Below are 23185 nucleotides of genomic sequence, written 5' to 3'. Positions count from 1 at the left end.
ATGAAAAGTGAAACTTCTGCTTTTGTTTTTTTTAATTTAAATTTGTGTGTTTACATGATAATTTCTTAAGTGTGGAAATTGGTTAGATTATATATATATATATATATATATTGCTATTCCAAATAACTATATCTTTTTTTACATTTATTTATTTTCCCTTTTGTTGCCCTTGTTGTTTTTCATTGTAGTTATTATTGTTGTTGTTATTGATGTCATCATTGTTAGATAGGAGAGAGGAGGGGGAGAGAAAGATAGACCTGCAGACCTGCTTCACTGCCTGTGAAGCGACTCCCCTGCAGGTGGGGACCTGGGGCCTCCAACTGGGATCTTTGCTGGTCCTTGCACTTTGCACCACATGTGCTTAACCCGCAGCACAGCTGGGTGGTAACCCAGCTCCCTTTTTTTTTCCTTCAGTGTTACTGCTGGGGCTCGGTGCCTGCACTATGAATCCACTGCTCCTGGAGACCATTTTTCCCATTTTGTTGCCCTTGTTATTGCCATTGCCATTGCTGCTGCTGTTATTGGATAGGACAGAGAAATTGAGAGAGGCAAGGAAGATGGGGAGAAAAAGACACCTGCAAACCTGTTTCACTGCCTGTGAAGCAACCTTCCTGCAACTGGGGAGCCAGGGGCTCGAACGAGGATCCTCGTACCACGGTATTTGCACTTTGCACCATGCACTTAACCTGTGGTGCTACTGCCCAGGTCCCTAGATTATATTTGTGTTTTTTTATTTTAAAGATTTTATTTTATTTATGAGAAAGATAGGAGGAGAGAGAAAGAACCAGACATCACTCTGGCACATGTGCTGCCGGGGATCAAACTCGGGACCTCATGCTTGAGTCCAAAGCTTTACCACTGCGCCACCTCCTGGACCACAGTATTTTTGTTTGTTTTTTTATTCCCTTTTGTTGCCCTTGTTTTATTGTTGTAGTTATTATTGTTGTTATTGATGTCATTGTTATTGGATAGGACAAACAAATGGAAAGAGATGGGAAAGGCAGAGGGGGAAGAGAAAGACACCTGCAGACCTGCTTTACCGCTTGTAAAACGACCCCTGCAGGTGGGGGGGGGGGCTGGAACTGAGATCCTTAGGCCCTCAGGCCTTGTGCTCTGCGCCATGTACCTTTAACCCGCTGCACTACCACCTGCCTCCCAGATTATGTATTTTTAAATTGTATTTGTTTATATTCATTAGTGAGAGAAAGAGCAGAGCATAACTCAGCTTTGACATAAAGTGGTGTCAGGGACTGAACTTGGGACCTTAATTTATTTTTCAGGGACTGGTGGAGAAAGAAAAAGGGAGGTGGGGGACAGGAACTAGGACTTTACTGGTATATGTTTTGCCAGGGATCAAACTTAAGCACCTCATGTTTATTATTACAAAACTCTACCTGCTGTACTACCTCCCATGCCAGCAGATTTTATTTTTCCCCTAGATTGAGTCAGAGAAAGTGTAAGAAACCCCAGCACCAAAGCTTCCTTCAGTATTACACAGGGCCCAGTGTGAACCTGGATTGTGCACATGGCAAAGTAGCCTACTATCCACACTTATCTCACCAGCCCCCAGGAAAGTTCAGTATTTTTCTATAGTTTCGTACCTCTGATATGTTTTCTGTGTGAATACATGTATTGGTATCACTTGCAAGAACACTAAGATTCAGGCAGGAGGGAGAAGAACTAAGAGACTTAGTAATTCACTTGTACATTTTTCCAAGCAGTATATATCCAGGTAGCCTGTAATTTCCAAGATCAAAAGTCAAGTGAGACATTAAAAGTTGGACAAGCAGGTTTTCTTTAAAAAAAAAAATAAGAAGAAGAAAAGGAAACACTGACAAAAACCATAGGATAAGAGGGGTACAACCTCACACAATTCCCACCACCAGAATTCCGTATCACATCCCCTCCCTTGATAGCTTTCCTATTCTTTATCCCTCTGGGAGTATGGACGTAGGGTCATTATGTGGTGCAGAAGATGGGAGGCCTGGCTTCTGTCATTGCTTCCCCATTGAACATGGGTGTTGACAGGTCGATCCATACTCCCAGTCTGCCTCTCTTTCCCTAGTGGGGCAGGGCTTCAGGACACATTGATGAGGTTGTCTGTCCAGGAAAGTCCAGTTGGCATCATGTTAGCATCTGGAACCTGGTGACTGAAAAAGAGTTAACATATAAAGCCATACAAATTGTCGATTAATCATGAACCTAAAGGCTAGAGTAGTGCAGATGAAGATTTGGGGTCTCTGTTTTGGAAATACCTAGTGGGTCTATTTTGGGTATATTCCAAAGGGCCCACAACTTTATTCATTTTTGCCTGAACCTGACATCTGATATGCAGGTGGATCCAAGTTATTGTCTGGGGAGATGATGTCATGGCTGTAAAAAAGGGATAGAAAGCTAAATGGAAGTCTTGCTGGATCTAGTCATCTAAATTCTAAGGTCAGGCTAATTTATTAGAGCAGGGTAAGAAAACCTGCCTGTTTGGAGTAGGGCACCAAAGTAAAAATCTCTGGGTGGAGGATAAGAGTGGATGCTCAGCTGCACTGGGGGTGGTGGGGAAGATGGGATGGGACATTTTGGTGGTAGGAATGGTGTTTATGTACACTCCTATTAACTTGTAGTCATATAAATTACTATTTAATTAATATGAGGGGAAAATTGATTGAATGTCTCAAACTTTTTAGTACACAGACCATAGAAGCAACCGATGGCGTTACTTTATAAGATATATATAATGTGTATATATATATAATCAAAGGACAAATTATGGTGAGGTCATGTATGTATGATACAGCAAATCCTGACAATGGAATTTCAATGGTGAGTGAGTAGTGTTCCCTTCACAGCCATCTTGGGCACCTTCAGCTGTGGGCTTCTCAGAGGTGACAGTGTCTGGGAGGCTGAGTTAGTCTTCATCTCACCCAGAGATTCCCTGATGTTCTTGGTGGTCTTCTGAATGATAGGTGTGGACCTCTGCAGAGTGAACACAGTGTCCTGAGCCTCAGAACCCTGCACATTGTCACGGCTGCTTCCTTTGCCCCTTAGCTCTGCTCCAAAATCATCATAATCCACATCTGCACAGACCTCCACAGAGATAAACAACATATTGGGAAAGATTCATCATGGAGAATGTTCCACCCCAGCTCGGCCAATTCTACCAATCATCCTTAACCTGGTGTGTAACCATGATCTACTCTCTTCTTCAGGACAGACCTACCTTCATAAACACACACACACACACACACACACACACACACACACAGAGAGAGAGAGAGAGAGAGAGAGAGAGAGAGAGAGCGCCACTAGGCAGAGAGAAAACTTTTCTGGCAACATCACAGTGATTTCTGACCATGGATATCTGCCCCCAGACTCCATGTTATTTCTGACTGAGGGCAAAAGTAACTTCATGTGTTCAATCATATCCTAGAAGCTGTTTTGTGGGCCAGAGAGCAGACACTGAAAGCTCCTAAGAACGAAACTCTTAGAAAGGGACTTCGTCAAGAGTCAGGCGGTAGCACAGTGGGTTAAGCGCAAGGACCGGCGTAAGGATCCCGGTTCAAGCCCCCGGCCCCCCACATGCAGGGGTGTCACCTCACAAGCTGTGAAGCAGGTCTGCAGGTATCTATCTTTCTCTTCTCCTGTCTTCCCTCCTCTCTCCATTTCTCTCTGTCCTATCCAACAATGACGACATCAATAATAACTACAACAATACAATAAGGGCAACAAAAAAAGATAAATATTAAAAAAAAGAAGAAGAAAGAAAGAAAGGGACTTTGTCATCCTTGAATCTGGGTGTCTCGGCCCATAAATGGGGCAGGTCATGAGTAAAAGGTCCTAGTGTCATTCTCATTTGCGGCCTTACTGATCCAAAATGACCCCACACGACACCTAGAACTGGTATACTTCAATTTCCATCCCAATAAACTGGGTTCCTATGTGTCCTATTTTACTTGAACTTCACCTAAGTTGGACTTTACTTGTACCCAATATGCCACACAGCGCTATCCAGTGGATAAACACATGAAGGTTTTTACATGATAAACTAGTTAAAGTACAAAATCAAGGGGCCAGGTGGTGGCGTACCTGGTCAAGTAAACACATCACAATGGGCAAGGCCTCAGGTTCAAGCCCTGCTCCCTACCTGCAGGGAGAAAGCTTCATAAGTAGTGGAGTAGGGCTGTAGATATCTCTCTGTCTCTATCTCCGCCACCCTTCTCAACTTCTTCTGTCTCTATCCAATAAGAAATAAAATATTTTTAAATTAAAAAAATAGATACAACAGCCTTCAAGTACTTAGTGTCCCATGTAGATGAGAGAATTGTGTGAAGATAAGACATTTTAAAAAAATATTTATTTATTTATTGTTCCCCTCTGTTGCCATTGTTGTAGTTATTGATGTCGTCGTTGTTGGACAGGACAGAGAGAAATGGAGAGAGGAGAGCAAGACAGAAAGGGGGAGAGAAAAACAGACACCTGCAGACCTGCTTCACCACCTGTGAAGAGACTCCCCTGCATGTGGGGAGCTGGGGGCTCAAACCGGGACCCTTACGCCAGTCTTTGCACTTTGTGCCACATGCACTTAAGCTGCTGCTACTGCCCGACTCCAGATAAGACATTTTTATTATCACTGCAAGTCCTCTAACATTTTCTTTCTTCCTATCTCTCTCTCCTCTCTCTCCTCTCTCTCTCTCTCTCTCTCTCTCCCTCTCTTTTTACCAGAGCACTGATCAGCTCTGGCTAATGATGGTGTGAGGGGGATTGAACCTGGGACTTCATAGCTTCAGGTATGAGAGTCTCTTTGCATAACCATTATGCTACTTACCCCTCCTCTTTTTCTCTTTTTATTGATTTAATAATGATCAACTAGACCATAGGCTATGAGGGGTTCAATTCCACACAATTCCAATCCCCTCCATTGGAAACTTTCCTGTTCTTTATCCCTCTGGAAGCATGGACCCAGGGTCACTATGGAGTGCAGAAGGTGGAAGGGCTGACTTCTATAATTGCTTCTTTGCTGGACATGTTGTTCTGTTTTGTTTTTACCATAGCATTGCTGAACTCTGGGTCTGGGACACGGGGGGTTGTACATGGAACCCTTTATGTCTAATGCATGAAGATCTTTCTGTATAACCACCATGCTATTTCCCCATTCTGCTATGAGATTTTACTTTTTTTTTTTTTTTTGCTTCTAGGGTTATTGCTGGGGCTTGGTACCTGCACTACAAACCCCACTGCTCCTGGAGACCATTTCTTCATTTTTGTTGCCCTTGTTTATTGTTGTTATTGCTGTCATTGTTGTTGGATAGGACAGAGAGAAATCGAGAGAGGAGGGGAAGACAGAAAGGAGGAGAGAGAGATAGACACCTGCGGACGGACCTGCTTCACCACTTATGGAAAGACCCCTCTGCAGATGGTGAACTGGAAACTCCAATTGGGATCCTTACGCTGGTCCTTGCACTTCGATCCATGTGCGTTTAACCCGCTATGCTACCACCCGGCCCCATTTTCGTACATTTTTACAGGATTTTCCTTCGTCTTTATCTTTTTTTTTTTTTTTTTTGCTTTTGACAGAACACTGTTCAGCTTGATCACTGATTGACAACTTGTATGCAAAACTTCACTGAAGTCTCCGCTATTTCACCTGCCCAAAGAAATGGGATTGGGAGGGGGCCTGACGCAGAGCAGGTTAAGAGCACATGGAGCAAAGATCATGGATTGGCCTAAGTATACCTGTTCCAGCCCCCGGCTCCCTGCACAAGCGGTGAAGCAAGTCTGCAGGTGTCTATCTTTCTCTCCCCCTCTGTCTTCCCCTCCTCTCTCGACTTCTCTCTGTCCTATCCAAAAACAATAACATCAATAGCAACAACAACGATGGGCAACAATAGGGAAAAAATAGCCTCCAGGAGCAGTGGATTCGTAGTGCAGGCGCCGAGCCCCAGCAATAACCCTGGAGACAAAAAAAAGGGGGGGGGGGTTTGGAAACACTGCTTTGTAGTATGCACTGAGCAGTTTCTTGTTCTTCCCATTAAATGTGTTTACTCATGGGGAGATAGCATAATGATTATGCAAAAAGATCTCCATGCCTGAGGTAGCTAAAGTTTCAGGTTCAGTGGTCCGGGAGGTGGCTCAGTGGCTAAGGCACTAGACTCTCAAGCATGAGGTCCTGAGTTCAATCCCCAGCCACACATGTACCAGAGTGATGTCTGTTCTTTCTTTCTCACCTATCTTTCTCATTAATAAATAAATAAAATCACAGGAGTCAGGCAGTGCCACAGCGGGTTAAGCGCAGGTGACGCAAAGCTCAAGGACTAGCGTAAGGATCCTGGTTTGAGCCTCTGGCTCCCCACCTGCAGGGGGTCACTCCACAAGCAGTGAAGCAGGTCTGCAGGTGTCTGTCTTTCTCTCCCCCTCTCTGTCTTCCCCTCCTCTCTCCATTTCTCTCTGTCCTATCCAACAATGAGGACAACAATAACTACAACAATGGGGAAAAAAGGGGGGGGCAACAAAAGAGAATAAATATTTTAAAATAATATCTTTTTTAAAAGTTTCAGGTTCACAAAATAAAGAATTCTGGGGTTGGGGGGAGTGTTCAGGTCCTGGAACCTGTTGGTGGAGGAGGACCTAGATGGGAGGGTTAGTGGGTTATATGGAAAACTGAGAAATGTTACACATGTACCAACTACTGTATTTTACTGTGACTGTAAACCATTAATCCCCCCCAATAAATTAAAAAAGAAATAAATGAATGCATTAAAAAATTCAGGTTTAATCCCTAGTACCACTCGAAACCAGAGTTGAGGGCTGGGTGGTGTTGTAGCCACTGAAGTGCACATATTGCCATGCATAAGGACTGGGGTCACAGCCCCTTGGTCCCCACCTGCAGGGAGGTGCTTCCCAAGTGGTGAAGCAGGTCTGCAGGTGTATATCTCTTTCCATTTCTATCCCCCCTTCTCAACTTCTCTCTGTCTTAACTAGTAAAATAGAAAAGAAAAAAAAAGTCAGGGTTGAGTAGTGCTCTGGGGGAAAAAACAAAACTACAAAACTGTTTATCCATCCATGATTTTGTTTGTAGTTTTCCCCTTCTTGAATTGACCATGCATTGGGCCCATCCTCCCCTCAGTCTTCCCATCCCAGTGGAATATGAGGGCCTCCCTAGGCTGATGGGCCTGCCCAGCGTCAGCTCTGCACTGTCAGGACCTGCTGGCTGCCACCTCTGCTCCATGCTGCCCAACCAGCTGAGGACCATTAGGTCCGGGTTCCCCTCTAGATATTTAACGTCAGAGTGAGGGAAATAACCCAGGCACTCCATCTCATTCACCCAAGCAAGCTCTGGGACTGACACAATCAGCAAAAGTCCTTTGTCTATAGCAAACACTCATCTCATTGCTGTAAGGCCCAAGGCTAAAGACAGGGAAAGGCAGAAACATGGCACCAAAAAGAATCTAGGAAGTCTCATCACCTGCCCTTCTCTGAATTGTGCTTTCCATTCCCTGGTCTTCTGGGGCCCCTTATCCTCTTTGTAAACTTTACCACCCAGATGACCTCTCTTGCTAAGGAGGACTCCATTCTCTATCTCCCTCCACACCAGCTTCCTCTGAACATCACCATCCCTTGCGTGCTGACTCTCCACTCCAGAGGAGTTTCCTCTTACAGGCGCTTGACTGAAAATGAGTATCTCCATGTAGATGTTTGCTTAGTGTTGGAGGGCAGCTTAGGGAAAGCAGCACCCATCCCCCTGCACCCTGCAGGACACCAGGAGAAGGGACCAGAGGTAGGGGCCAGAAGAGCCCATGTGTGTGCATATCCCGCACCAGCACTCCCTCTCTACCTGATTACAAAATGCAGATGGAGAGTGATCTGTGAGGTGGTACAATGGCTAAAGTATTGGACTCTCAAGTATGAGGTCCTGAGTTTGATCCCCAGTAGCACATGTACCAGAGTGATGTCTGGTTTTTTCTCTCCTCCTATCTTTCTCATAAATAAATAAATTTTTTTTAAAAATGCAGATGGAGACAAACGCCAGCACCTGAAGAACAAAGGAACCCTGATGTTCACCCTTCCTCTGAAGGAACTATAAAACTTAGAAGAACTGGAACCTGGAGGCCTTCATCTCTCTCTCTCTCTTTCTCTCTCTCTTTTTTTCTCTCTCATCTTCATACCAACATGGCTTGTGCTTTCTTCTCCTTTTCTGTCCTTATTTTCTGCCAATAAATGCTCATGTCCCTGAAAGATGACTGACTCTCTGGAGATTCTTCCATGTAGGAGTCAGTCTAGAACCCCATGGGAGGGAACTGGGAAGTGGCCCCACATAGCTGCTCACTTCCCCCTTAACAATAGTACACTTGGTAACTAACTGGCTTCTAGGGATCAGTGAGCTTCAACAGTGGATTTTAGGCAGTGAGCCCACTTCTTGGGACTCCGTTTATCCTTGATCTGATGAGAAGTATGGGCTGGCCAAGAATGTTTCTTACACAATGGTTCTTAGTAGCCTCTTTAGATCACTGATCTTGAGTCAGGAGACTTGGGTAGATTGCAGCCTTGTACCTTTGAATATCTTTCCCCATAGCAGGTCTACAGTGTTCTCATGTGTAATAGCAGATAGTCAGGCTGTGGCACCTCTGGTCCTGCATGTTTTTGATCTGATCCCCATTTTTCCTGGTTTATATGTCCCTGGATATAATTGACAGCAAGGGGATCCTGTCTCCTGATTTTCACCTCTGGTTATTGTTGTTTCCCAAGAAGCTGATCACCAGACTCCCAGATAGAGGAATTCAGGTTTTATTTTTTTTCCAGGAGGCAATAGCTTCAATTTACATTTCCTATCTTAAATTTAAATTTAACAACAGTGCTCAGTGCCAGGGAAAACCTTTTTTTTTTTTTTTTTTTTTTGCCTCCATGGTTATCATTGGGGCTTGGTGTCTGCACTATGAATCCACTGCTCCTGGAGGTCATTTTTCCCATTTTGTTGCCCTTGTTGTTGCGCTTATTGTAGTTGTTATTGTTGTCATCGGATAGGACAGAGATATTGAGAGATAAGGGGATTAACAAACTTGCTTTTGTGAATCTGTTCCATTCTTGGCATATTTTTGTGTATCAGTAGAAGATGTTTCATTTAAGGCTAACCTAAGTGGCAGTGTGCATCTCCTCAGCATTGACTTATTTCTGTCTTGTGATCTTTCCACGTTCCTCTACTCTGTAGAAGTGTTCACCTAACTTACCTAGGTCCCCAGGACTCTGGGTCATCACTGTTCACTCATTCACTTACTGTTCTTTTAACTATATAGTGAATATCTTCACGTGTCTGTTAGGGCAGACAGTATGGTAATATGTGGATGCAAGCTGCCATGTCTTTGGGAACTTATGTTCTAAATTATCCCTTCTGCACCCGACTGTTGATTATAGTTGCATCAGATACTCTTGTGTAGGCATATTCCCTGACTATTGCCTCAACTCTCTAGCATGGGGGGGCAGCTTATTATAAGGCTCAGCAGACCTTAGAGCCATGGAAAGGGTATGCTGTGATCATGGCATTATGGCTCCTCAGAATTCCACCTTAGTTGCCTCAAGAACATGCAACAATCATCTAACTCTTTTTTTTTTTTTGGTTTAAACTTTTATTTTTTTTTCCTTCCAATTTTATTTTTTTTATTTATTTTTATTTTTTTATTTAAGAAAGGATTAATTAACAAAACCATAGGGTAGGAGGGGTACAACTCCACACAATTCCCCCCGCCCAATCTCCATATACCACCCCCTCCCCAGTAGCTTTCCCATTCTCTATCCCTCTGGGAGCATGGACCCAGGGTCATTGAGGGTTGCAGAAGGTAGAAGGTCTGGCTTCTGTAATTGCTTCCCCGCTGAACATGGGCGTTGACTGGTCGGTCCATACTCCCAGTCTGCCTCTCTCTTTCCCTAGTAGGGTGGGGCTCTGGGGAAGCTGAGCTCCAGGACACATTGGTGGGGTCTTCAATCCAGGGAAGTCTGGCCGGTATCCTGATGACATCTGGAACCTGGTGACTGAAAAGAAAGTTAACATACAAAGCCAAACAAATTGTTGAGCAATCATGGACCCAAAGCTTGAAAAAGTGGAGAGGAAGTGTTAGGGAGGTACTCACTGCAAACTCTAGTATACTTCTGCTTTCTTACTTTGGTGCCATACTCCAAACTCAGTCAATTTCTGCTTTGCGTTTCTACTTTTTCTTCTTTTTAATCATCTAACTATTGTCTCTGCTCTGGATACATTACCTTCAAGGTTGCTACTGTAGCTTGCCTAAAGCTTTCTTCCACAGGCTCAGACATTACTGGTCATGTCAGCTGTGGATGCCTTGTGCTAGTTCAGTAATGCCATTCCCAATTCCTTGTCCTTCCAGCCCAGTGGAAAGAGAGACCTGTCACTGTCAGAAATCTTCCTATATCATCTCAGCTGTCCCACCACCCATGGAATCAAGCCCTTGTTTTTCATTTGTTTGTTTGTTTTACTTATAAATTATTATTTTGTTTGTTTTACTTTTAAATTACTTATTTGTTATTAATAATATGTTACAAGATTTAAGATTACAGTTAAAGTTCCACACCACCAAAATTTCATACTCCCACCCTCTCATCTCCCAAAGATAACCACCATAGTTCTCACGAGGCTTAGAAACAGCTTGAGAACAAAGCCTTTGTAATAAATTCCCTGTAATGGAAAAATCTGGAATTGTCTTTGCTTTCCTGAAGGTATTTTGACTGAAACAGAGAAAATAGTAAGGAGGTACCTCTGCAGTGTCAGTTCCCACCCTTGTGAGTGATGCATGTAGGGCTGGACTGGCAGAGAGCAACGGTGCTGGGAAAGCATGTTCATATCCTGAATCTAAAGCATCCAGAACTTCTAGGAGGTGGCCTATGGCCTGCCTGCATCCAAGCTCCCAGGCAGTGATTCCCGGCTGCCACCTTCAACCTGATATATCCAGTCCTTTGGATGTACTCAACCAGGTGCACCACCACCGGGTCCCTGCTCTTCTGATTTTTTCTTGACATCAATTAATTCCCTTTAGACTTTCCTTTTCAATATTTTCATCCATCTTCACCATCCTCACCCCTTCCCAAACATTGAGTTCCCTACTTTTGCCCATGGGTCTACCAGTATTAGTCATTTTAAAATCAGTAAGGTGAAGCAAAGGATCAGCCAAGAGGAAGCCACTAGCTCTGACAATCTGGCATCAGAAACATCTGACGTGTACATCCTTGCCCACTGAAGACACTTTTTAAAAATCCCTTCCCTTTCTTTCCCTATCCTCTCCTTTCCGTTCATTTCTGTTCATTTCCTTTTCTTTTGCTTGCTTGTTTTTTAATTTTTTTTAAAGAGATGAAGAAAGGCAGAGAGAGAGAGGGAATAAAAGAACTCATAGCACCAAAGCTTCCTTCAATGTGATAGAGACTTGAATTTGGGTCATGTGTACAGCAAAACAGCACACTATTCAAGTAAGCTATTTCACCATCCCTGGGACATTTCTTTACACAAAGACATTTGTAAATTCTGGAGGGAATAAACACCCGCTTACATACTTCCTTCTTAGAACTGTGAGATTAAATGAAATAAACACTTAGAACAATGAGAAAATAATAAGTGTTAGCCAGCATTATTATTCAATCCTTAACACCACCATATACCAGAGCTCATCAGTACTCTGGTCTTTCTTTCTGTATCTCTCTTTCATTAAAAACAGACAGATAGGGGACCAAGCAGTGGAGCACTAGGTTGAGCATACATCTTACCATACCTAAGGACCCAGGTTCATTTCCTCTGTTCCCATCTGCAGGGGGGAAGCTTCACAAGCAGTGAAGCAGTGTTGCAGTGTTGCAGGTATCTTTCTGTCTTTCTCTCTTTCTCTACGTCCCCCTTCTCTCTCAATGTCTCTCTGTACCTGTCCAGTAAATAAATTTAAAGAAAAGATATATAAAAATATTTTATAGGGAATCGAGTGGTAGCACAATAGGTTAAGTGCTCATGGCAAGAAGCACGAGGACCGGCATAAGGATCCCAGTTCGAGCCCTGGCTCCCCACCTGCAGGGAGTAGCTTCACAGGCAGTGAAGCAGGTCTGCAGGTGTCTGTCTTTCTCTCCCCCTCTCTGTCTTCCCCTCCTCTCTCCATTTCTCTCTGTCCTATCCAACAATGACATCAATAACAACAACAATAAAAAACAACAAGGGCAACAAAAAGGGAATAAATAAATATTAAAAAAAGAGATCCCACAACTGAAAAGTTTCTCCTAGAGTTGTGGGGGCCAGACTCAAAGCTGGGTAGCACACATGACAAAGCTAGAAACTTCTCAGTTTAGCTTTTTAGCTGGCCTGTAGATTTTAATTCTGTCACATAGTAACTCTGTGATCTGGAGTAAGTTACCTGGTCTTTTTATTTCTTTGTTGTTAAGTTGAGCTTTTTTCCCCTTTTCATTTATTTATTTATTTATTTATTTATTTATTTTTATTCATTACAGGATAGAGATAGAAATTGAGAGAGGAGGGGGAGAGGAGGGGAGATAGAGAAGGAAAGAGGCAGAGAGACACCTGCAGCCCTGCTTCACCACTTGTGAAGATTTCCCCCTGCAGGTGTGGACCAGGGGCTTGAACCTGGGTCCTTGCACACTGTAATGTGTGCATTTAACCTGGTGCACCACCACCTGGCCCCTTACCTGATCTTTTTGTTCCATCACTATAATTTTTTATTTGTAAAGATTTTATTTATTTATTTATTTATTTATTTATTTATTTATTTATTTATTTATTTATTCTACATGAAGCAGTTATAGAAAGGCAAGTCAGAACACCATTCTGGATACATGCTGTGTCAGGGATTGAATGAAGAACCTTAACTATGAAAGTCCAGTGCTTTACTAGTCGAGCTATTTGTTTAGCCAGCCATTATTCTTTATCAAATTATCAAGTCTAAATGCCTCTTCTGATCACAGGTGCATAGCTTGAACATACAATCAAATTCTTTAAAAGGGTTTATACTCCTACCGCTGCTTTTACTTTTCAATTTGAACAGTATTATTGCTAGAACAGGATTGCCACCTAGTGGTGGGAAGAAATAGCTTTCTTGAAGTTACGGCATAAACAACATACTTGGTAATGTGGAGATTTTAGTAACTGCAACAGGTCTGATTTGAATTCAGTCATCTGTGTGAGACTTTTTTTCAGTAATCCCATTTTTAGTCAGTTTATGAGCATGAAAGTCGATTGCATAAACCCCTGTGCTATCTCCAGGACCTAACAAATAAAATTTTTAAGATGTACTTGTTTATTTTCAGGAGAGAGAAAACAGAGTACGCTCAGCTCTGGCATAAGATACTACAGGGGGTTGAACCTGGGGCTCCTGGTACCATACACATGCAAGTCTAGTGCACTTCCACTTTACTTTCTCCTCAGTACTAGAGATAGATAATTATAAAAGTTATGTATCTGATCCGGCGGTAGCGCAGCGGGTTAAGCGCACATAACACAAAGCGCAAGAACCGGAACAAGGATCCCAATTCGAGCCCCTGGATCCCCACCTACAGGGGGGTCCCTTCACAGGCGGTGAATCAGATCTGCAGGTGTCTATCTTTCTCTCCCCCTCTCTGTCTTGCCCTCCTCTCTCCATTTATCTCTGTCCTATCCAATAATGAATGACATCAACAACAACAATAATAGCCACAACATAATAGCCACAACAAGGGCAGCAAAAGGGGGGAAAATGGCCTCCAGGAGCTGTGAATTCATAGTGCAGGCACCAAGCCCCAGCAATAACCCTGGAGGAAAAAAAAAGAAAGAAAGAAAGAAAAAAAAGTTATGTATCAAGATATTTCAGGAAAGGTATATATATATATATATATATGTAGCAGTGCTCTAAGGTCTCTCTCTCCCCCCCTTCATCCCTCCCTTCTTATTTCTCTCCTCTCATAATAAAGTAAAACCAACCAACCAACAAATATTCATTGGTGTCATCCTAGACTATCCCACAGAACCAAGTTCTTTTTGAGTTGGTGATTTTGCTTAAAATAAAATTGCTTTAAAAAAGTGACTTAGGAGGTGGTACAGTACCTGGAGTACAGGCATAAGATCCCAAATTCAATCCTGTGCATTATGTGTGCCAGAGTAGTGCTCTGCTTCTTTCTGTCTTATTTGTAACTAAAACAGTAAATTATATAAATAATCATACAATAAAATTCCTCTATCGTGTTTGTCACTCAAAATGTACTTTTGTAAGTGCATAAACCTGAATCCCAGTTCTGCCTGATGTCCAGCTCAAGTCTGATAGCTCTGCAGAAAAAGCGATGGTAGTGGCCAAGGAGGTTGCACATTGGATAAAGTGTCAGTTTCTCAAACATGATGTCCAAAATTTGATCTTTGGCACTGCATATGCCAAAGTGATGTTCTAGTTTCCTCCTCCTCCTTTTTTTTTTTTTTGTCTCCAGGGTTATTGCTGGGGCTTGGTGCCTGCACTACGAATCCACTGCTCCTGGAGGCCATTTTTTCCCATTTTGTTGCCCTTGTTGTTGTCATTATTGTTATTGCTGCCACTGATGTTGTTGTTGCTGGATAGGACAGAGAGAAATGGAGAGAGGAGGGGAAGACAGAGACGGGGAGAGAAAGATAGACACCTGCAGACCTGCTTCACCACCTGTGAAGCGACTCCCCTGCAGGTGGGGAGCCGGGGGCTCGAACCAGAATCCTTATGCTGGTCCTTGTGCTTTGCTTTGCCTGCGCTTAACCCACTGTGTTACTGCCCGACTCCCTCATAAAAGTCTTTTAACCACTATGCTGTATCCCCAGCCCTAGTCACTTTGATTTTTATTTTCATTTTACTTCTTTCTGTCACTTAACCATTTCAAACATGTCTGTCCTGATCCCTCCTATATATGGGGCATGTACATAGAGCAGGACAAATCAGGAGCAATCAGTGCATGTACATTGCTTGTTAGATGAACTGTCTACACACGAATATCTCCTTTCCATTACTATAATCGGCAGTTACATTAGGTATGTTTTTGTTCTTGTTTTAATCCAAGACTTGGGTAATAGCTACAGAACATAATACAAGTTCAGGTAGTTACAAACTGAGAGAATTTGGTGTGCCTTGAATGCAAAATTAAAAACAAGTGAAAGAAGTAGATAATAATCACACAGAGCAGTTTTAAGAGCAATAAGGGACAAACAACAAAAGAGCCTGTCTTGGACAGGGAGATAAGACTTAGATCCCTAACAGCACCAATAACCAAAGCAGAGTGCTGCTGGGGAGTGGGGGTGAGGGTGGATGGAGGGGGGCGGTGGGTAACGCCTTATCTCAGAACCATAGAAGAAAGATCTGGGAATCAGAATGGTCTATAAGGGACACCAAACTCAGGAGTTTTAAACTGATTTCTTGAGCCAGAGAGATAGCTCACCAGGTGACTTGCCTGCATTCCCATGCATGAGACCCAGATCCAGGTCTCGCTATTCCCTGAGAGATGCTACAGCAATGGAAGAGACACTAGTGGTACGGCTAATTGAAAGATGTATGTAGGGAGTCAGGCGGTAGCGCAGCAGCTCAGCGCACTTGGAGCTTTCCCAGTTCAAGCCCTTGGCTCCTCACCTACAGGGGCGTCGCTTCACAAGCGGTGAAGCAGGTCTGCAGGTGTCTTTCTCTCCCCCTCTCTGTCTCCCTTTCCTCTCTCCATTTCTCTCTGTCCAATCCAACAACAATGACATCAATAACAACAAGAACAATAACTACAACAATAAAACAACAAGGGCAACAAAAAGGGAATAAATAAATAAATATTTTTTTTTAAAAGAAAGATGTACATAGAGCTAGGGGAGTCGGACACTGTACAATGGGACTTAGTGTGAAGTAGCCAAGAGCAGATGCTGCAACAAACCTGGGTTCCTGAGTTAGATATTAATTCATATCTTTACCCAACAAATATTTGTTGAGTGCCCGTTCCCTGCCAGAGTGTGTAAGGCAAGGTCTTGAGGATATAAGACAAACATGAAGTTTACAGTCTACAGGAGGGGAAAACAGTCAAAAATAAAAAAAAAAAGGTAGTAAGAAAGATTGAGAGGTTGGAGAGATAGCTTACCTGGGAGTGTCTACACTACCATGCATGTGACCCAAATTTAAACCTCAGCACCACACAATAATTGCCACAGCAATTATGGAAGAAGCTTTCATGTCATGATAATATATATAATATGTAATATGTATAACATATATAATATATATACCATTACATATATTACACATATATCCTTGAAGAAGCTAGGCTGTGGTATACTGGTTGAGTGTATACATTACAGTGCTCAAAGGAGCCAATTTTAAGCCTCCACACTCCATCTGCAGGGGAGAAACTTCTTGAGCAGTGAAGCAGTGGGATAGGTGTCTTTCTTTCCCTCTATCTTTCTCTCTCTTTAATGTTTTCTTCTTTTTAAAAAATTTATTTTATTTATTTACTATTGGATAGAGACAGGGAAAGTGAGAGAGGGGAGAAATAGAGGAAGGGAAAGAGGGGGCCAGAAGGTGGCGCACCTGGTTAAGCATGAACATTACAGTGTATAAGGACCCAGGTTCAAGCCCCTGGTCATGAAGCTGCAGGGGGATAGCTTCATGAGTGGTGAAGCAGGGCTGCAGGTTTCTCTCTGCCTCACTTTCCCTCTCTATCTCCTCCCCCAATCTCCCTCTGTCTCTATCCAATAATAAATAAAATATGCATTTAAACAAGAAAGAGAGGGAGAGACAGAGACACCTACAGTCCGGCCTTGAACCCAGGTCCTTGCACACTGTAATGTGTGCACTTAACCAGTTGTGCCACCACCTGGCCCCTTGTCTCTCTCCCTTTATATCTTCTCTGCTCTCTCAATTTTTCTGTCTGCATAAGAAAGAAATAAAGAATGGAAAGGAAAAAAAAAAAAGAAGAAAAGAAGCAAAGAGGGAAAAAATGGCTACAGGGAATAGGAATTATATTGATCATTCAAGCACCAAGCCCCAGAGATAACCCTGGTAACAAAAACAAAAGATCCTGGAATGGTGAAATAGTTCATATGTTCTACTAGGGAAAGAAAGAAAGGAAGAGAAAGAAGGGGAGGGAGAGAAAGAGAGGGAGGAGAAGGAGTGAGAGTTAAGATTGAGAGGTATCATGAAGAAACAGAAAGCCACTGAGCCAATGAGGGAGACTGCAAGAGGGAAGTGGTCAGCAATATAGTCTCCCTCTGGAAGAGTTTCCCAGGAAAAGGATCATTGGTAAGAGTCTGCTGTTTAGAAGGGCAAACTGGAAGAAGACAGGGCTGTCAGAAAGCAATGAGGAAAGGGAAGGAATTGCAGGCTGGGGGTGCTCAGAGTCATCTGGTGTTGCCAAACTCTATAGGCTATGAAAGGAATTGGAGTTGTGTTCTAAGATTGAGGTATGGGATAAGCAGGGGAACAGAGTCAATCCACTCCCTTTTAAAAAAAGATCATTCTTGTTTGGAGAACAGAATACAAGAGCAAGAATTAAAGCAGAGACCGGTTAGACAGCTACTTTAATCAGCTAGATCAGGGGTCAGCAAATGACAGCCCACAGACCAATGCCAGCTGCTGCTGTGTTCTCATTCTCTCTCTCTCTCTCTCTCTCTCTCTCTCCCCTCTCCTGTCCTCTCCTTTTCTCTCCTCTCCCTCTGTTTTTTAGATATATATTTTAATGAAAGAGAGATACAGAAAGAATGACACATGGAAGGGAGAAGAGAGACCAGAGCACTGCTCAGCTCTGGTTTATGTTGGTGGGGTGATTGAATCAAGGACTTCATAGCCTCAGGCATGAAAGCCTTTTGGTATAACCATTATGCGGTCTCCCTAGCCCTGCTGCTTGTTTTCATAGAATCCAAGCATTTTTTTCTTCATATTTTAAAATGGCCGGGGGGGGGAACCTCATAAGTAGAATATTTTGTGACACAAGATAAGAGTTCTAATCTTACCAGCTATGAATGAAGCTACTGAATACAACAACATTCATCTGTTTGCATGTTGTCTACAACTGTTTCTGTTTTTCAGGAGCAGAATAAATAGCTGCAGCCAGGACTCAATGATCTGTAAAGCCTAAGATGTTAACTCTCTGAACATTTACAGAATTTGGCTAACTCTTGGTCTAGATAAGAAATGGTGGTAGCTTGGACAAGGGGGACAGGAGAACAGATATGGGAATGAGCAAAACTGGGAATATATTTTGAGAGCCTTGCTTGATGGTCTGAGTGTATAGACCAGTGAAAAGTAACATCTAGGTTTGAGTGTTGGCTATGATTTGCTGAGATGAAAAAGACTAGAGAGAACAAACTAGGTTAAATTCTAGCTCCTCTCAAAACTCTGCCAGTAGCTTTGACAACAGCAAATCACCGTGGAATTAGTGGCTTTAAACTGATTTCTTGAGGGCTAGAGAGATGGCATAAAGATCATGCAAGAAGACTTTATATCAAGGCTCCAAGATTGCCAGGCTCAATCCCTAGCACCACCATAAAGCAGAGATGAACACCTCTATGGTATGTCTCTCTCTATACCTATCTCTCTGTATCTCTCTCACTAAAAGAAATGAATAAAAATGTAAACATTATAAACTAGTAAAAAAAAAAAAAGATTTCTTGAGCTGGGGAGATAATTCACAAGGTAGGGTGGCTTCATTCATATGTGTGAGATCCAGGTTCAAGGCCCAGCACTCGATGGAAGATACTGTTGAGCTACCCAGGATGCTCTGGTGTCTCTATTTGAAAGAAACAGTGGCCTGGAGTGGTGAAACTGTACATGTATGAGGTCCATGTTCCACCAAAAGATAAAACTATTAAAAACTGGTTTCTCAGACTGGAAACACAGCACAATGGTTATGCAAAAGACTTTCATGCCTTAGACTCCAAGGTCTCAGTTTCAGTCCCCAAGACCATCACAAACTAGAGTGAGCAGTGCTCTGGTTTTTCTATATATATATATGGCTCTCTCATTAAAATAAAATAAAATAAAGGCAACAAAAGGGAAAATAAATAAATATTAAAAAATAAGTATTTAAAATAAAATTAAATAAATAATACTAAAATAAAAACTGATTTCTCATGATCCCAAGGGCATGCTAGGTGCTTCTAGTGGCCTGGGGACTCAGCACAGGTACTTTTTAAGCCTTTGCCTTTTTCAGTCTCATACTGAAGTCCCAATGTCCAAAGCAAGTCAAGAGCCCAAGCCAAGGTATTTTTTTGTTTGTGTTGTTGTTGTTGGTGGTGGTGGTGGTGGTGATGTTGTTTTTATCAGAACATTGTTCAGCTTTGCTTGACCTTGGAGCCTCAGCCAAGAAGAGTCTTTTTGCATAACCATTATGCTATCTCCCCTGCACTAAAATGCACCTCTTGATGAGCAGCCGGACAGTTCCATTGCAAAAGTGTATGGATCTAAGGAAAGGAAGAGGGGAGAGTTGTTTTGACAATATACCAGACAAGTTATATAAAATCTTGGATCTGCAGTTTGTAAATGAGCAAAGCACTATGTATAGGGTTTTTATAAATACTGAAAATAGCAAGTTTTGTTGCTGCTGTTGTTTTTGTTTACAAGAACACTGATCAACTCTGGCTTATGATAGTGCCAGGAATCGAATCTGTAAAAATAACAAGGTCAAAATCTCTGGCATAGGGGATAGGCAGATGGCTCAATGGTAAAGCACCACCTATCTTCCATAGCTTTTTTTTTTTTTCTCCAGGGTTATTGTTAGGCCTCAGTGCTTGCACCACGAATTCACTGCTCCTAGAGGCCATTTATCCCATTTTGCTGTCCTTGTTGTTGCCCTTGTTGTTGTTGGACAGGACAGGGAGAAATTGAGAGAGGAGGGGAAGGCAGAGAGGGGTGAGAGAAAGATAGACACCTGCAGACCTGCTTCACCGCCTGTGAAGCAACCTTCCTGCAGGTGGGAAGCTGGGGTCTCAAACCAGGTCCTTGCTTCCGTCCTTGTTCTTCGCACCATGTGCACTTAACCTGCTGCTCTACCTCCCAGCTCTTCTTTCATGCTTTTTTTTTCTTCCATGCTTTTAAGGCCCTAGGTTTGGTCCCTACCACCACATGAGAACAACAAAGACTAAATGAGTAGGACTCTATGGGTTGTGGAGTGGTACTTTGCACTCTCTCTATCTCTAGCTCATGCTCTTATAAAAAAATAAAATAAGGGGTGGGGGTAGATAGCATAATGATTATGTAAAGAGACTTTCATGCCTGAGGTTCCAAAGTCTCAGGTTCAATCCCCTGCACCACCATAAGCCAGAGCTGTGTTGGGCCTTAAAGCCAGCTGCCCCCTGCTCTGCTCCATGCTCCATCTGTGGTCTATTTACATAGTCATTGTTTTGCCTGAAAGATCCCCACCATGTTATCCCCTCAAGGTATTGCTAATTCAGTTAAAACCATCACAACAGTTGCTAAGGACACTTCTACCTTCCCAGTATGCTTTTGCCTCTCTCTACCTCCTTTCCTAGCCAATCTTGCCACTTCCGTTTTTACCCTATGAAGCCCGCTGCTGTTCCGGTTTCTCTTTTTTTCTCTTCCGCATCCTGACCTGGAGAAGGGTTGGCATGCATAGCGGGAGGCGGCCATTTTGCTAGCTCCATGTGGCCTAAACCCACTGTGCTCACACCCGACTCTGGAATGTCCACATCAGTAAAGAATAGTATTACCACACTGCCATGTGTTCCTCGCCTCTCTCTCTCTGTCAAGCTATCCCGGCAGAGCTGAGCAGTGCTCTGGTAAAAAAAATAATAATAATAATAAATAAAATAAAGTGAGGAGCTGGTGGTGACATGCCTGGTTGACCACACGTATTACAGTGCACAAGGACCAAGTTCCTGGTTCCCATCTGCAGAGAAGAAGCTTCACAAGTGGTGAAATAGTGCTGCAGGTGTCTCTGTCTCCCACTTCCCTCTCATTTTCTCTTTGTCTCTACTCAAAATAAACAATCAAATAATTAATTTAAAAAGATCTATATAAGAAAATAGAAAAAAAACTTTTAAAAAATAGAGTAAAGTGACCCAGGAGTTAAAGCCTTGGACTCTTAAGCATGAGATACTGAATTGGATCCTTGGCATCAAATGTACTATAGTGGTGCTCTGGTTCTCTTTCTCTTTCTAATAAATGAGCAAATATAAAATAAGATTGTTAGTACAGGGTTAGGGATGTAGTGTAAAAAGCAGAAAGACTGGCATGCCTGAGGCACCAAAGTTGCCAGGTCTAATTCCCAGCACCACCATAAACCAAAACTGAGCAGTAATCTGGTTGAAAAAAAGCAAGGATGGGGCCAGGAGGTAGCATAGCTACTTAAGTGCACATGGCACCAAGTGCAAAGACTGGTGTAAGGATCCTGGTTTGAGCCCCCAGCTCCCTACATAAAGGGTCACTTTACCAGTGGTGAAATAAGTCTGCAGGTGTCTATCTTTCTCTCCCCTCTCTGTATTCCCCTCCTCTCTCCATTTCTCTCTATCCTACTCAACAACAATGACAACAGTAACAACAACAATAACAACAAGGGCAACTAAAGGTAAAAAAAACAACCTCCAGGAGCAGTGAATTCGTAGTGCAGGCACCCAGCCCCAGTGATAACCCTAGAGGCAAAAAGAAAAAGAAAAAAGAAAGCAAGGGGCCAGGTGGTGACACAGCTAGTTATGCGTTCACATTACAGTGCACAATGACCCAGGTTCAAGCCCCTGGTCCCCACCTGTGGGGGAAGCTTCATGATTGGTGACGGTATCTTTCTCTGTCTCTTTCCCTCTCTATCTCCCCTCTCAATTTCTCTCTGTTTCTTTCTAATAAATATAAAAATAATATTTTAAAACTCAGTAGTAGGAGTTGAGTGGTAGTGCAGCCAGTTAAGCACACATGGCACGAAGCACAAGGACTGGTGTAAGGATCCTGGTTCGAGCCCCTGGCTTCCCAATTGCAGGGTTTTTTTTTTCACAAGCGGTCTGCAGGTATCTATCTTTCTCTCCTCCTCTGTCTTCCCCTCCTCGCTCCACTTCTCTCTGTCCTATCTAACAACAATGACATCAATAACAGCAGCAATAATAAAAAAAACAAGGGCAACAAAAAGGAAAATAAATAAATGAATGATAGGAATCAAACCTGGGACCTCACACTTAGAAATACAAAGTTCTAAGCGCAAGGACCAGCTGAAAGTTATGGGTTCAAGCCCTCAGTTCCCCACCTGCAGGGGAGTTGCTTCACAGGTGGTGAAGCAGGTCTGCTGGTGTCTGTCTTTCTCTTCCCCTTCTTGTCTTCCTCTCCTCTCTCCATTTCTCTCTGTCTTATCCAACAACAATGACATCAAGAACAACAATAATACAAGGACAACAAAAGGGAGTAAATATTTTAAAAAATTTTAAAAAGAAGTCCAAAGTTCTATCACTACACTGCATTCAAGACTACCTCATGCCTTTATTTTATTTTTTTTATTTTAACGACTTTATTTACTTATTCATGAGAAAGATAGGAGAAGAGAGAGAAAGAACCAGATATCACTCTGGTACAGGGACTGAATTCAGGACCTCATGCTTGAGAGTCTAATGCTTTATCCACTGAGCCACCTCCTGGACCACTATTTTTTCTTTTTTCATTTCTTTTTGATGCATTTTTCTGTGTATTTATTTATTTTAATATTTTACTTATTTTATTTTAATGAGCAACAGAGCTGCAGAGAGAAAGCTCTGGCTTACGGTGGTGCTAATGATTAAACTTGGGACCTCAGAGCCTTAGGCATAAGAGTCCTTTTGCATAACCATTATGCTACCTCTTATTCCCTAGTTTAATTTTTTTTAATTAATGAGAGAGGCCAAATGGTAGCGCAGCAGGTTAAGCACACATGGTGCAAAGCACAAGGACTGGGATAAAGATCTTGGTTCAAGCTCCTGGTTCCCCACCTGCAGGGGTTTCTCTTCACAGGCAGTGAAGCATGTCTCTAGGTGTCTATCTTTCTCTCCCCCTCTCTGTCTTCCCCTCCTCTCTCGATTTCTCTCTGTCCTATCCAACAATAATGACAGCAATAACAACAACAACAATGATAAAACAACAAGGGCAATAAAAGGGAAAAAAATGGCCTCCAGGAACAGTGTATTCGTAGTGCAGGCACCGAACCCCAGCAATAATCCTGGAGGCAAAAAAAAAAAAAAAAGACAGGGGGTCGGGTGGTAGCTCAGTGGGCTAAGCACAGG

Source organism: Erinaceus europaeus, chromosome 1 (genome assembly GCF_950295315.1).
Source record: "Erinaceus europaeus chromosome 1, mEriEur2.1, whole genome shotgun sequence".
Lineage (NCBI taxonomy): Eukaryota > Metazoa > Chordata > Mammalia > Eulipotyphla > Erinaceidae > Erinaceus > Erinaceus europaeus.
This window is presented reverse-complemented; position numbering follows the sequence as displayed.